The sequence below is a fragment of the Chiloscyllium punctatum genome, chromosome 18 (assembly GCF_047496795.1).
Source record: "Chiloscyllium punctatum isolate Juve2018m chromosome 18, sChiPun1.3, whole genome shotgun sequence".
Lineage (NCBI taxonomy): Eukaryota > Metazoa > Chordata > Chondrichthyes > Orectolobiformes > Hemiscylliidae > Chiloscyllium > Chiloscyllium punctatum.
The window spans coordinates 33,142,986-33,158,443 of record NC_092756.1 but is presented as its reverse complement, the minus strand read 5'-3'; positions in this window follow the sequence as shown (position 1 = coordinate 33,158,443).

Sequence of the window (15,458 nt, the reverse complement as noted above, 5' to 3'; positions counted from 1 at the left end):
CAGGGAAAAAAACGTTGTCTATTTACCCTGTCCATGCCCCTCATATTTTTGTACATCTTGAGAAGGTCACTCCTCAGCCTCCGACGCTCAAGGGAAACCAGTTCCAGCCTGTACAGCATCTCCCTATAGCCCAAATCCTCTCACCCTGGCCAACATTCTTGTAAATCCTTCCTGAACCCTTTCAAGTTTCACAACATATTTCCAATAGGAAGGGGATCAGCATTGCACGCAATATTCCAACAGTGGCCTAACCAGTGGGCTGTACAGCCGCAGCATGACCTCTCAACTCCAATACTCAATACTCTAACCGATAAAGGAAAGCATAACAAATGCCACCTTACCTATCCTATCTACCTGCGACTCCACTTTCAAGTAGCTATGAGCTTGCACTCCAAGGTCTCTTTGTTCAGCACACTCCCCAGGACCTTACCATTAAGTGCATAAGACCTGTTAAAATTTGCTTTCCCAAAATGCAGCATCTCGCATTTATCTGAATTAAACTCCATCTGCCACTTCTCAGCACATTAGCCCATCTGGTCAAGAACCTGTTGTAATCTGAGGAAACCTTCTTCGCTCTCCACTACATCCCCAATGTTGGTGTCATCTGCAAACTTAATAACGATACCTCTTACGCTCGCAGTCAAATCATTTATGTAAATGACAAAAAAAGAGAACCCAGCACTGATCCTTATGGTAGTCCACTGTTCATAGGCCTCCAGTCTGAAAAACAACCCTCCATCTCCACCCTCTGTCTTCAAACTTTGAGCCAGTTCTGTATGCAAATGGCTACTTCTCCCTGTATTCCATGAGATCTAACCTTGTTAATCAGTCTCCCATGGAGAATCTTGTCGAACGTGTTACTGAAGTCCATATAGATCACATCTACTGCTCTTCCCTCATCAATCCTCGTCGTTACTTCTTCAAAAAACTCAATGAAGATTGTAAGATATGATTTCACACGCACAAAGCCATGTTGACTATCCCTAATCAGTTCTTATCTTTCCAAATGCATGCACATCCTGTCCTTCAGGATTCCCTCCAACAACTTGCCCACCACTGACGTCAGGCTCACTGGCCTATCGTTCCCTGGCTTGTCTGTATCACCCTTCTTAAACAGTGGCACCACGTTAGCCAAACTCCAGTCTTCTTGCACCTCTCCTGTGACTATTGACGGTCTAAATATCTCAGCAAGAAGCCCAGCAATCACTTCTCTAGTTTACCACAGAGGTCTATGGTAGACCTGTTCAGGTCCTGGGGAATTATCCACCTTTACCCGTTTCAAGACATCCAGCACTTCCTCCTCTGTAATATGGACATTTTCCAACGTGTAACCATCTATTTCCTGATAATATCTATCGTCCATATCCGTTTTCACAGTAAATACTGATGCAAAATACTCGTTTAGTATCTCCCCCATTTTCTGCGGCTCCACACAAAGGCTGCCTTGCTGATCTTTGAGGGACCCTATTCTCTCCCTAGTTATGATTTTGTCATTAATGTATTTGTAAAAACCCTTTGGATTCTCCTTAATTCTACTTGCCACAGCTATCTCATGTCCCCGTTTTGCCCTCCTGATTTCCCTCTTAAGTATACTCCTACTGCCTTTATATTCTTCTAAGGATTCGCTCGATATAACCTGTCTATACCTGACATATGCTTCATTCCTTTTATTAAGCAAACCTTATAGTCATCCAGCATTCCTTATACCTACCAACCTTTCCTTTCATCCTAACAGGAAGATACTTTCTCTGGATTCTTGTTATCTCATTTCTGAAGGCTTCCCATTTTCCAGCCGTCCGTTTAACTGTGAATATCTGCTCGCAGTCAGGTTTTGAAAGTTCTTGCCTAAAACCGTCAAAATTGGTCTTTCTCCAATTTAGTACTTCAACTTTTAGATCTGGTCTACCCTTTTCCATAATTATTTTAAATCTAACAGAATTATGGTAGCTGGCCCCAAAGTGCACCTCCACTGACACCTCAGTCACCTGCCCTGCCTTATTTCCCTCGGGTGGGTCAAGTTTTGCACCTTCTCTATTTCGTTCGTCCACGTAATGAATCAGAATTTATTCTTGTACACACTTAATAAATTGCTCTCCATCTAGACCCTTAACGCTATTGCAGACCCAGTCTATGTTTGGAAAGTTAAAATCTCCTACCACAATCACCCTACTTTCATACAGATAGCTGAGATCACCTGACAAGTTTGTTTCTCAATTTCCCTCTGACCAGGAGGGCGTCTATAATACAATCCCAATAAGGCGATCATCCCGTTCGTATTTCTCAGTTCTATCCATATAACTTAAATGGATGTATTTCCAGGAGTATCCTCCCTCAGTACAGTTGTAATGTTATCCCTAATCAAAAATGTCACTCTCCATCCTCTCCTGCCTCCCTTTCTAAGTGCCAAAGTCGGTATGAGCAGTCACATTCACTCCCATCCCCTTTTGGACCACTTCCACGGTTCGAAATGCATGAAAATCGGCCTGAACACGGGGGACGCTCTCCCCTCGAAGGCGAGACCCTCGGCAGAACCGCCGGGACAAACCCGGCTGAGCTACCCGGCTTGAAAGTGCCAAAGTCGGTATGAGCAGTCACATTCACTCCCATACCCTTTTGGACCACTTCCCACGGTTAAAAATGCATGAAGATCGGCCTGTGCACGGGGGAGGCGTCCCCCTCGAAGGCGAGACCGTCCGCATGAACCGCCGGGTCTAACCCGGCTGAGCTACCCGGCTTGGAAGTGCCAAGGTCGGCATGACCAGTCACATTCACTCCCATCCCCGTTTGGACCACTTCCCACCGTTGGAAATGCACGAAAATCATTTGTATCGTGGAACATTTAGCTGCCAGTCCTGCCCATTCCTGAGCCATGTTTCTGTAATTGCTATGATATCCCAGTCCCATGTTCCTAACCATGCCCTGAGTTCATCTGCCTTCCCTGTTAGGCCCTTGCATTTAAATAATGCAGTTTGCTTTATTAGTCCTACCTTGTGCCTGCATGCCCTGAGTGTTCGACTCGTTTCTTTTCTCAGTTGTACCAATCTCAGATTGATCTATTTCCTCACTATCTCCCTGGCCAACCCCCCCCCCCCCCACCCCGCTTACTAGATTAAACCCTCCCGAGCAGCTCAAGCAAATCTCCCTGCCAGTATATTCGTCCGCTTCCAAATTATGTGCAATCTGTCCTTCTGGTATAGGTCCCTTCTACACCAAAAGAGATTCCAATGATCCAAAAAAGGAAATCCTTCCCTCAAACACCAGCTCCACAGCCATGCATTCATCTGCTCTATCCTCCTATTCCTGTCCTCACCAGCTGGCAGCGCCGGGAGTAATCCAGATATTACTACTCTCGAGAACCTCCTTTTTTAAATTTCTGCCTAACACCCTGCAATCTCCATCCAGAATCTCAAACTTTTCCCTTCCTATATCGTTGGTTCCAATTTGGACAATGGCCTCTTGTCAGCCCCTCTCCCCCGTAGAATATTCTACACCCTTTCTGACAAATCCTTGATATTGGCCCCCAGGGAAGCAAAACATCATTCTGTTTTTTTCTCTGCTGGCCACAGAAACGTCTGTCTGTACCTCAGACTAGGGAGACCCCTAACACAATTGAACTCGTGGAATCCGATATAACCCTTGTTGCATTCGAGCCAGTCTCAATACCAGAAACTTGCCTGTTCATATTATGTTCCCCTGTGAATTCATCACCCGCTACATTTTCCAAAACAGCATATTTGTTTGAAATGGGGACAGCCCCAGAAGACTCCTGCACTCGCTGCTTACCTCTCTTACGTTTCTTGGAGTTAACCCATCTATGTGACTGCATCTGAGACTTTCCCCCCTTCCTATAACTGTCATCCATCACATACTGTTGCTGTTACAAATTTTTCATTGTCTCCAACTGTGTCTCCAATAGATCCATTCAACCTGATAGGCTTCGCAACTAGAAGCATTTATTGCAGATATAATCCGCAGTAACCCTTAAATCCTCTTTAAACCTCCACATCTGACAAGAAGTGCATATGATTCTACTAAGGCCATTTGTGCTCCTTCACAATCTCCAGACCCAGAAAAACAAAACTGTCTTATTCCTCGACAAAACACTGCCCCAGGTTAAATTGGTATTTATGGCTTATATTTTATGATTAATCAAGGGACGTATCTCAAAGAAACATATAATTAAAGAAGAACCCACTCTTCCCACTTCTGAAGACTTTCTGTAGGACACAGTTAAAACAATTCACTTATCTGGCTGTGGACTTTTACCAAACAGTTCCTCCAAACCAGCTGTAAATTTCACTGTTTGTTAATTTTTCTAGATGCACTCCAATATCCAGCGATACATGAATTCAAACAGCAAAGGCAGTAACTGTGCATGTACGATGTCCTGTCAGTTTCTTCCCCTCACCATGTGTTTCCTTTGTCCGTTATTTTCCCTCTTAAAACTGCTGTTGCTTTGACTTTTTTTCCCCAAAGTTCCAAAACAATGCAGCAGCATACAAAACAGAAATTGCTGCTCCTGGAATTCGGGGAAATCACTTTCAACACCTAAAATAATTCAAAAAAGGAGCAGCTGTTACAGTCAGTTTTTTCCCGCCCAGCCTTCTGAGAATCCAAATACACTCCTTCCACTGTTTGTCCGTGGTCTATGCTGCAAGAAATAACTTCAAATAAGTTTGTCAGGCATGATTTCTCTGTCAGAAATGCAATGTGATTCTCTGCAATTTTGCTATTCATTTCTAAGTACCCAATATCACTTCTTATATAATTGATTCTAACTGTTTCCCTACATGTGTCAAATTAATTGGTCTGCAGTGCTCCACATCATCTCTTCTTCCCTGTGTACATAGATGGATTCTGTTCAGTTATCTACAAGGGCTTATTGTCTTTGCAGGATCTACAGTAAAATAAATCACAGTCACCCACAGTTCAATTAATATGCTGTTTTATTTCTGACATTTTGATATGAAGCATATCTGACCCATCAGACTGAGCAATGATCAGTCTTACGCAATTTTTAAGTACTACCTTGGTGCTGATGTGAATTGACTTTATGTCTTTAGTTCCACAAGTCCCAGGTGATTACTTGCTTTACACAGAGATTTCCTGGCGCTTTCTCCATGAAGACAGATGCAAAGTAGCTGGTTAGTTTCTTTGCCATTTCCGTCTTCCCTACAATATATTTTCCTATACCTTACAAATTTCCACATTTGGCCTTACTTTTGTTTCCTTTGGTATCTGGATCGTAGATTTGAGCAGCCTTTGTGTTTCCTGTTTGTTTGTATTCATGTTCTTTTTGATTTCCTTGACACTTTCTTCGTCCTTATTTTCAGAAAAGTAAATCTAACAGAATGTTCAGGTTTGCACAATATCTGGAATTCTTCTGAAGCTGTTTCCTTAGATTTAATGCAATCATTAATTTCTTATGTAAACCATCAATGAGTCCCTTTCCCTTTCTCTGGTGTTTCTAACTTAGTGGTATGTACGTATTTTTCAGACTTTACAGTATTTCTATCACTGACAACCATTGTTTGTCTCACACTAAATGTCATATTGTATTTTTCCAATTCACTTGACCCTCGAGCCTTCGTGTTTCCGTGATATTTGAATGTAATGTTCAAACATTCAATATTGCTTGCAGGCGCCATGTAAAATGCAACATATTAATGTCACGATTGACCAATAGCTGCGTCAGAGCACGGTAAGTATTTAGTCCTCCTGACCTCTCAAAACCACGCCCGAAATAACCTGCTCTCTACTTTGGTTCACAACATACTCTTCAGCCTACCTCATATACACATGAAAAAGATTTTTCACAGCATTAGCAATCATTTAGTTAACGCAGTTTCGATGCAATTTTCGATCACCCAGTATTACTGCAGCACCCACGATATTTGCACTACTAATATCCAGAGAATCGGATGAACAACAGTTTTGGTTTAGATATGAAAGGCACGAATGTTTGTTCCTCCTTGTTGTTTGCAAGAAGAAACTGAAGGATGTCCTCTGTGGTGTTATTAGTGATAGACGTGGACAAGACATTGGGGAGGCTCACCCCAATCGTGAGATTATCTGCAGAAATGCCCATAAATACAGGACAAGCAACAATAACCTTCCCCGCTCGGCCCGGACAAATGTCTCCCTATTCTCTCTACACACTCACACTCTCTGTATATCTGTTACAGCACCTGCCCCCGAACAAGGCTCTTGCTACACCACTCTCACCTTTGCATGCAACACCCTCATTCCTTCACTCTCTCTGTCAATGAAAGCAAATCGAGATTGAATTTATTGTTTTGGCAACATTGAACCAGCGAGACAATTTGATGCTTGGGACATAAAAATGCGAACATTTTGAAAATTGGAGAGGCAGCAGATGCCATCGAGACGGAAGAAGCCTGGGCATCAACCATCTTGCTCTGCAAGAAATTAGGAAATACTCACTAATCATATATATTTTCATATGAAACATATTCACAGTAAACACAAATACAACGACCCAGGGAATTCACCAGCCAGAAGAGTAACATCACAGAGGACAGCAGTGGCTGTGTGGTTGTGAAATGAAGTTCATGTAATCTTCATAAGTGTCTAATTGAAACAGCATATTTTTATAGAGTTGGGGGCAGTTGTGTGATGGGGGAGCTGGATAAAGTTATCAATAGTTGTTGTATGCTGTTCACTTTTAAGTTAAAAATAAATTGGCGTTATTTTCTTCAAATACTGGAATTTGGGAGTTCTCTGTCACTCATATTCTAACAGATTACGAGGTGAGTTGAACTTTCCTGGGTGTTTGGTTTAATTAATAGAGGCGTTCAACACCATGTCGTAACGTTTGTAAAGACTAACAGAGAGTAAAAAAAAAACACAAGTAAGGAATGAAAAGATTAAATTTTAAAAAAGGACTGCAAGAGATTCTTTCGATATGGAAAGGGCAAATGAGAGGCACAAATGGGCATCTGATTGCTAGAAATTGTCACAGGAGACATAGAATGTGGAAGAAGGAAATGGCTGAGGAGCTGAAAAATTACTTTGTGTCAGTCTTCACGGTTGAAAACACGAGTAATATCCCAAACATTGAAAAGACTTAGTGGACAGACCTGAGTAAGGTGGGCATCACCTAGGAGAAGGTGCTGGAAAAACTGAATGGCCTGAAGGTAAGTAAATCACCTGGACCAGATGGACTCCACTCCAGATTTCTAAGGCAGACAGCTGATGAGACAGTGGAGGCGTTGGTGGTGATCTTTCGGGAATCTCTCGAATCAGGGAGATTTCCAATGGACTGGAAAGTCGCTAACGTGATACCCCGTTTAAAAAGTGAGTCAAGCAAAAAACGGAAAGTCACAGACTGTCTAATCTAAACTTGGCTCTGGGTAGGACCCTGGAATGCATTGTGAAGGATGAGATTTCTGAATACTTCGATGTGGATGGTAAAGTAGGACAAAGTTACCATGGTTTCATCAAGGGGAGGTCATGCCTGGAAAAGCTGCTGGAAAACCTTGAAGACGTAACGAGCAGTTGAGAACAATGAGAACCAATGGATGTCATTCACCTGGACTTCCAGAAGGTCTTTGACAATGGCTCCGGAGTAAGGCAAGGGCCCATGGTATTAGAGGCAAAGTGCTAGCATGGATATAAATTTGGCTGCCTGGCAGGAAGCAGAGAGCGTCGATAATAGTGTCCTTCTCAGGATGACAGTCAGTGACAAGTGGTGTTCCATAAGGCACAGTGTCGGGACCACAACGTTTCATTTTATACATTAACAATCCAGATGAAGGAGCTGAAGGCATTCTGGTTAAGTTTGAAGGTGATACAAAGATAGGTATAGGGACAGGTAACTTCGAAGAGGCATGGAGGCTTAAGAAGAATGTGGGTAGGTTAGGATAATGGGCAAAGAAGTGGCAGATGGAGTACAAACTGGGAAATTGTGGGAACATGCACTTTGGTAGGAAGAATAAAAACATGGACTACGGAGAAAATTCAGATGTCTGAAGTGCAAAGGGACTTGGGAGTTCGACTCCATGCTTCTCTCAATGTAAACTTGCAGATTGAGTCAGTGGTTAGGAAGGCAAATGCAGTGATGGAATTTATTTTGAAAGGATTTGAATGTAAAAGGAGGGATGTACTTCTAAGGCTCTATAAAGCTCTGGTCAGACCACATGTGGAGTATTATGCGCTGTTTTGAGCCCCATGTCTCAGGAAGGATGTGCTGACCTTGCAATAGGTTCACAACAGGTACACGAGAATGGTCCCAGGAATGAAAAGCTTAAAATATGAGAAGGTTGAAGACTCTGGGTCTGTTCTTGATGGAGTTCGGAGGGATGTGAGTGGATCGAATTGAAACATACAGAATACTGAATGGCCTGCACAGTGTGGATATTGAGAACACTTTCATTGGTAGGAGATTCCAGGATCCAAGGATACAAACTTAGAGTAAAGGGGAATCCTTTTAGAATGGAGGTAAGGAGAAATGTCTTCAACCAGAGAGTGGAGAACCTATGGAATTCATTTTCACAGAAGACAGTGGAGGTCAGATCATTGAGTATATTTAAGACAGAGATAATTTGCTTCTGGAGTATCAAAGGGATCAAGGGTACAGGGAGAAAGCAGGAGAATGGGGTTGAGAAACTTGTCAGCATAATTGAATGGTGGTCAGACTTGATGGGCTCAATGGTCTCATTTCTGTTCCTATATTCGATGATCTTATGGACGTAAGCTGCAGTCTGATGCTCCCGTTCTCTTACTTAGTCCCTCCTGACAGCAAAGTGTGAGATTTAAATATCCCTGAGGCATATTTAACAAGCGAGGAGGATTCCTATTGAGGATTTATGGGAATCGCTCCACTGCTTGAAGGAAAGGAAATTCTCCCATATCCAACTGTTCCAGGAAGAAGTCTCATACCAACAGCTTGTTTGAGTAGAATAACGTCGGAGACAGAATAGCAGTTGGGACACATTATCTCTTTTCCATTTGATATGAGTTCAAATACTATGAAACTCTGGAATCCATTCCTTATTCTTTATCATCTTCAGACATGTGCGATTGGGCATGTGTCTGTATGTGCGTGACTCTGTGTCTCACATTTTTCGGGAAAATGACCGAGGTTACACTTAAAATTGGTTGTAACCAGTGGAAAAGTGGTGCTGGAAAAGGAAGCGGTGACCCTCCAAAATTGGTCAGAGCAGGAATGAGAAATTCTCACGGGGCTGTTCAAATGAGAATTCTCTTCCCTAGAAGTTTATTCCCAAGATGGCAGCTCAACACCATTACTTCCAGCGTAATTAAATATGGCCCATAAATGTTGGCCTATCAACAACACCCACATTCCATGAATAAATAAAAAAAATATGAACTGCAGCAGAATTAATTGGATGGGAACAAGACAGTTAGACCACTGCCTGGTGTCTTCCAGAATTGTGCTGCCTGTGTACTTTGGCTTTATGCAGTTCCCTAGTATTGTGCCTGGGTGCTTGCATTTATACAAAGTTGTGTTTTCCAACATTTGACAGACAGATGAATGGAGGAAACTTGTGGACAGTCAGAAAAGTGCTGCGCACACCACTCAGATCAGCCACGATCATACTGTCTTTTCGAGCAATGACAAAGTGTCTAATTACCCACTCCTGCTCCTCATCCTATGTTCCTATGCTCCATTCAGTCCTTAACGCCACCAGAACAGGAGGAGATAGAGACCACCTGCTCCAAATATCTGGTCCACAGTATTATAGGATATCATTCAGTCCCTCAACACTGGGTGATTTGGCGTGGGTTGGAAAATGTGATGGGAAATCCAGGCTGGATACAAAAGAGGCCTCTCACCTCTTTATAGAGTGTCTCCTCGCTGCAACTGGTGCTTCTTTTGTTGGCCATGTTGTAGACTGTGAATATCGGGTCCATATCTCGCTCAGATATGGCTCACCAGATACTTTTCTCTCACTTTCCTCAACATTCAATAACAGCACTTCTGGGTAAATTAAAACCATTCACTTTCCAATGACAGAATATGAGAGCATAAGAAACAGGAGTAGATAATTCCGATGCTCTCGCCATTGTATGCGATCATGTCTGATCTACTGTTGGCATTAACTTATCTTTACTGCCCAATTCCTCCCTCCAGTAAGCTCTCTGACAGGTTGAAAGTCAATCTACCTCCTCTTTAAATGCTTGCAGTTATCTAGCTCCCCTAACTTTCTATACCTGAGAATTCCTGACATTCACTGCCCTCTATGAGAAGAAAACACTCTCCACACAGACGCCATCACGTATTAACATTAACAAAAGGGGTTAACTGACCTGCTCAGGTAAGAGGCATTGACCCCGACATCAAGGCAGGATTTGACTGAAGGTTTTATCCTCAGAGGCACTTACATATCCAGAATCATGCTTCCCGAGTAAAATAAAAATACAAGCCATGGAATTTATCACCTTCTCAGTGTCTGTGTAGAACATAACGGGTGATTGCCCATCACCATCAAGGTTCAATGCAATGACCTCTTATTCTCTGACAGTGCTACAGATTATCCTTCACTCACTCCTCTTTTACCATCAGATCAGGGATTATTCTGGTGAAATTCCTTGACACTGTCCCCAGAACAATGAGATCATTCGTTCTAAGGATAAAAAGTCTGTCCATAGTACCCCAAATACTGTCTCACCTACTCTCTCAGTGATGATCACAATAATTCCTTTCCCACACTTACGGTCTCTGTATCTTTATTTTGACATAAAAACCCATTCCATCTCTGTGTACTGCCATCGATATGGAATTTAAAAGTTCCTTCCATCTGTATGTCAGCATCAGTAAATCCAGCACCAAAGGTGCCTGTGGAGATGAACATCATTCTTGGGGAGAGACTCAATCAGAAAGATTGCACTTGAAATAGGGAATGGTCACCTACCTGAATGGAAATGGAGTGTAGAAATAATGGAAACAGGCAGAGGAAGGGAGCTAACTGTATTTAGTTCTTTCCCCACGGGATGTGTGCAGCCCTGACAAGGCCAGCATATTATACTGATCTTGAACTGAGTGCCTGGTTCAGCTGCTCCACAGCACAGTAAAGAGTAAAACATATTGATTTGAGTTTGCACAGACATGACTGGGGAAGAATAACCATTGACTTCTCTGAAGGACAGGAAGTAAGCAGATGGACTTTTTCTATCACAAATGATGATGGTTTCACTTCAATTACATCAATTTCCTTCTTGAGTTATCAACAGATTATTATTCTGTGCCGCTAGATTATGAGTTAATGATTTAAGCAGCATGCAGTGTCTGCCTGTCTGACACAATCTGTGTAGTGAACAAGTTCAACATACTGCAAATGACATGTGATTAGAAAGGACTTGATAAGTTGTATCCAGATATAACAAAGGTACAATTGATGGTTTATTCAGAAGATGCACTGAGGCTGAAGAGGAGACAGGGATATCATGATGGTGCTATTGGACAGAATTAGTGAGTGGGGAAGATATAGAAATGCAGATCTGTGCAGGGCTAGAAGCATTATGGAGTTTAAGCGTCTGGTTCCTCCTCGCATATTGGTGAGCAACTTGTCATGAGTAATTTGCACGTTATAATTTGTGAGGAATAAATATTTCATTGGAATTGAAAATATTGACGTCCACTTTTCTCAATTTTAAATAATATGAGCAGCAATTCTATCCAACCTGGCTTAATGAACAGATAGAATTACTTACCAGGAACACCAACTATAATGAGGATGGGATAGTAGCCATTTTGAATAACCATCTGTACACCATAGAACCGAAATGCTAATGAGATCCAAGGTTGAGAAAGCAAGGAAAGACCATCGGATAAACTCCTGCCTATTGCTGTAACATTCCAGTCTAATGTTCTCAGATTCTGATCCATTGTTGGGACATTCCAGTCTAATGTTCTCAGATTCTGATCTCTCCTTCTCTTCTCTCTAGATCTGCTGATCCCTGTTAGTGCTGTCGGTGATACTCCCGCTGATACTATGGGATAACACATTGAACCGATTCCCTCATTAATAGAAGAGGAATGCCCTCCAGTGACATATTTAGGATCCACGGAGACTGACATCAATCTCAGTCCCTGAACAAATATCTCCAGTTAACCCATTTCAATTCAATAATTTTTATTAATTTTTTTTAAAACGTATGATTAAAATTTACACATTCTGGGTGGGATATGTGGGGTTGACAGAGGGAACAAATGTTAGGCTGGCAGATCAATCATGTGTAAGCATTCAATCTGCCTTGGATATTGGAGCAATGCCAGAGGTTTATTAGAACATGACCATGCTTCTCTGTTTATAAATTGAAACGTATGTTCTTTAACTACTGATCAGGAATTACAATATCAGTAAAACGTTAAAATAACTTTTATCGTCCATGATTTGAAATGTCCCTCAGACTACGTGCGGTTGTAACAGACAACGACATGGTTATGTAAACAGGGAATTGTACCTTAGAGATAATGGAGACTGCAGCTGTTTGATAATTCAGAGTATGTAAAGCATGGCGGTGGAAAATGCACAGCAAGCCAGGCAACATCCGAGAAGCAAGAGAGTCGACGTTTCAGGCAGAAACCTTCTTCAGGACAGGCATGGTGAAAGAGGGTTATGAGAAAATGGGTGATGGGATGTGGCTTGGGGAAAGCAAACTAATAGGTGAGCGAAGGTAGGAGGTGATAGTGATAGATCGATGGGGAGTGTGGGATGGAGCGGTGGGAATGAAGATTGGGCATTGGGTCACCTCAGGAGGGCAGATGTGAGTCTGGGGGTTAGATCTGGGATCTGGATGGCCAGGGAAATTTGTAAATTAGTGGATCCAATATTCATGCCGCGTATTTGTTGGCTCCCGAGGCAGAAGATGATGTGTTACTCGCGACATTCTGGTACATCTCTTCTGAACCCCCTTCAGCTTAACAATCTCCTTCCTATAACAGAACTGCACACAGAACTACAGAAGAGGCTTTATCAATGTCCTGCACAATCCCAGCATGCCTGTTCAGCTTCTAAACTCAAAGGTCTTAACACTGAAGTAATCTGAAACACCCTGCACCACAGATTTCAAAGAATTATATCTGCGCCCCTGGGTCCCTCTTGTCTCTATAACTGCCAAAGCCCAGCATTAATTGCGTAAGGCCTGCCCTTGCTTGTTTCACCAAAATGAAAAGCCTCACAAGTATCTAAGTTAAACTCCATCTGACACACCTCAGCCCAGTGAATGATATCACTACCCCCTCATACTTCCCCTTCGGATTAAAATGACAATCCCCTCTCCAGAAGGCCGACAGACACCAACCTCGAGTTTCCCAAAGACCCAGAGCTTGGTTTGCCTTGTGCAGGCAGAGGGAGGATTCGGTAAGCAAACACTGGATAGGAAATAGCTGTCTTATATCAATTAATGATTTTAAGAAGAGGGAAGCCACATGTTAGAGATTTGAAATAGTGACGGGTGTTTTGGGCCCAGAATTGTGTTCTTTCCTCGTCTCTGGTGTTCAGTATTGATATCTACTCGCAGGATTTCTTTCCCTAATATAGCAGACTACTGGTAAAAGACATTTTAACCGGAAATCATAGCCAAAACATTAAAGATGTTCATAGTTTATCTCAATGGTACAGCGAATGCACTCAACATCCTATAGTTGAGGGTAATAATTTGTACTTTTTTTCAATGAGAATTGTCCCCTGTAAAATTTGGTAATGTTAACGAGAATTTAGTAAATTCTGGATTCGATTCCAGTCCATGAATGTTTGATAGTGCCCCTATCTCTGGAGAAGGTGGAGTGCATTCATGTCCTATGGAAGTGTGTCAAAGCATGTTACAACAGGCTGATGAACGACATACAGGAGCATCATGTTGCAGCTTTAGGGGCTAATGCTGAATGATGGTAGTGTATCTATCACTGCGCCGAAAATTCTCGTTTCAACTCCCACAGAGCTGTTTCATAATATGTCTGAACAGGTTGATTAAACGTTTTTTGGAATAGTGCATTGGTGGCGAAGGAAGAGGTACGACTCCTGAATTTGAGACGATAGACCCAGGATGATTGAAAGCGCAGCCAACAGTCTTGATTGGAGTCACATTTACACTTTCTAGAGGTTTATAAAATTATGAAGGGCATGGATAGGGTGGGTGGTCAAGGTTCGTTCCCCCCAAGGTAGGAGAGTCTAAAACTAGAATGCATAGGTTTAAGGTGGGAAGAGAAATATTCGAAAAACAATGAAGAGCAACGTTTTTTCCTGCAGAGGGTGTGCTTCTATGGAATAAGCTGCCAGAAAAACTGGTGGAGGTTGGAACAATTACAGCATTTAAACAGCAACTGGGAGGTTTTATGATTAGTGGGATATGGGCCAAATGCTGGCAAATGGGAGTGGATTAAGTTAGAATATTTGGATGGCATGAACGAGTTGGAGGGTCTGTTTTCCTGTTGTACATCTCTATGAATCACTGATTTAATTAATGAAGGTCTCTTTGTCATCTTCAGTTGTTCCCATTATACAAACACTGTCCACTGTACAACCAAACTTGATGTCATCCTCAAATTTGCGAAATATACCTTCTATAATTCTCATCTAAATCATTTATATAAATGACAAACAAAAGTGTACCCAACAATTTTGCCTCTGGATCATCGCTGCCCGCAGGCTTCCATTTCAAAGAACAACCATCCACCATCACCCTGTCTCCTGTCATTAAACAGATATACACAGAAACACACACGCAATCACACACACATACAGAGACACTGATGCAACCATGTCTTTAAGACAAAGGTTAGATTAAAACCACGATCAAGCATTACAGTGAGAAGGCGGGGAAATTGTGTTGAGATACACACCAGACAGGATCAAACTGCAAAGTGGACCTGATGGGCCAAATGGCCTAATTCCAATTCCCTATGCTTTGTGGCCTTAAGGTGTCAGGATTATTTTCCAAGGGTGCAGTAGAAGCTAAGTTTGATAAATACTTGACTGAACAGTCCATGGGACTGTGGGATACGTTTGAGGGGCTAAATGGTATATGTTTGTTCCTATTTGCTGTGCCCTTGTTTCTGAAAAGAGTAGGTGACTTGCTGTGAGGTTAACACACTATAAAATGAAAGGGTTCTCCCTTTTCTATTTGAGAAAACTTTGCTTCGTTCTCCTTTGGATTGTGCGATCTATGGCGTTCTCATCCCCCGGGAACAGTGAAGTCTGGGTCATTGAGGATATTCAAGGCTGACCTTGACTGACCTTTGATGGACAGAGGAGTCAATGTTTATTGGGAACAGACAGGAAAGACCAGACCAGCCATGATGTTTCTAAACTGAGCAGCAAGTTGGAGGGGACGAATGGCCAACTGCTGCTCCTACCTCATTCGTTGTTCTGTCAATTCACCCCCGAGACTGTTACGGGGGAGAGAAAGATCCCATTGAGCCAGTCAGCATCGTGACAATACAGCAGGGGGAGGCCATAATGCACCTCCAT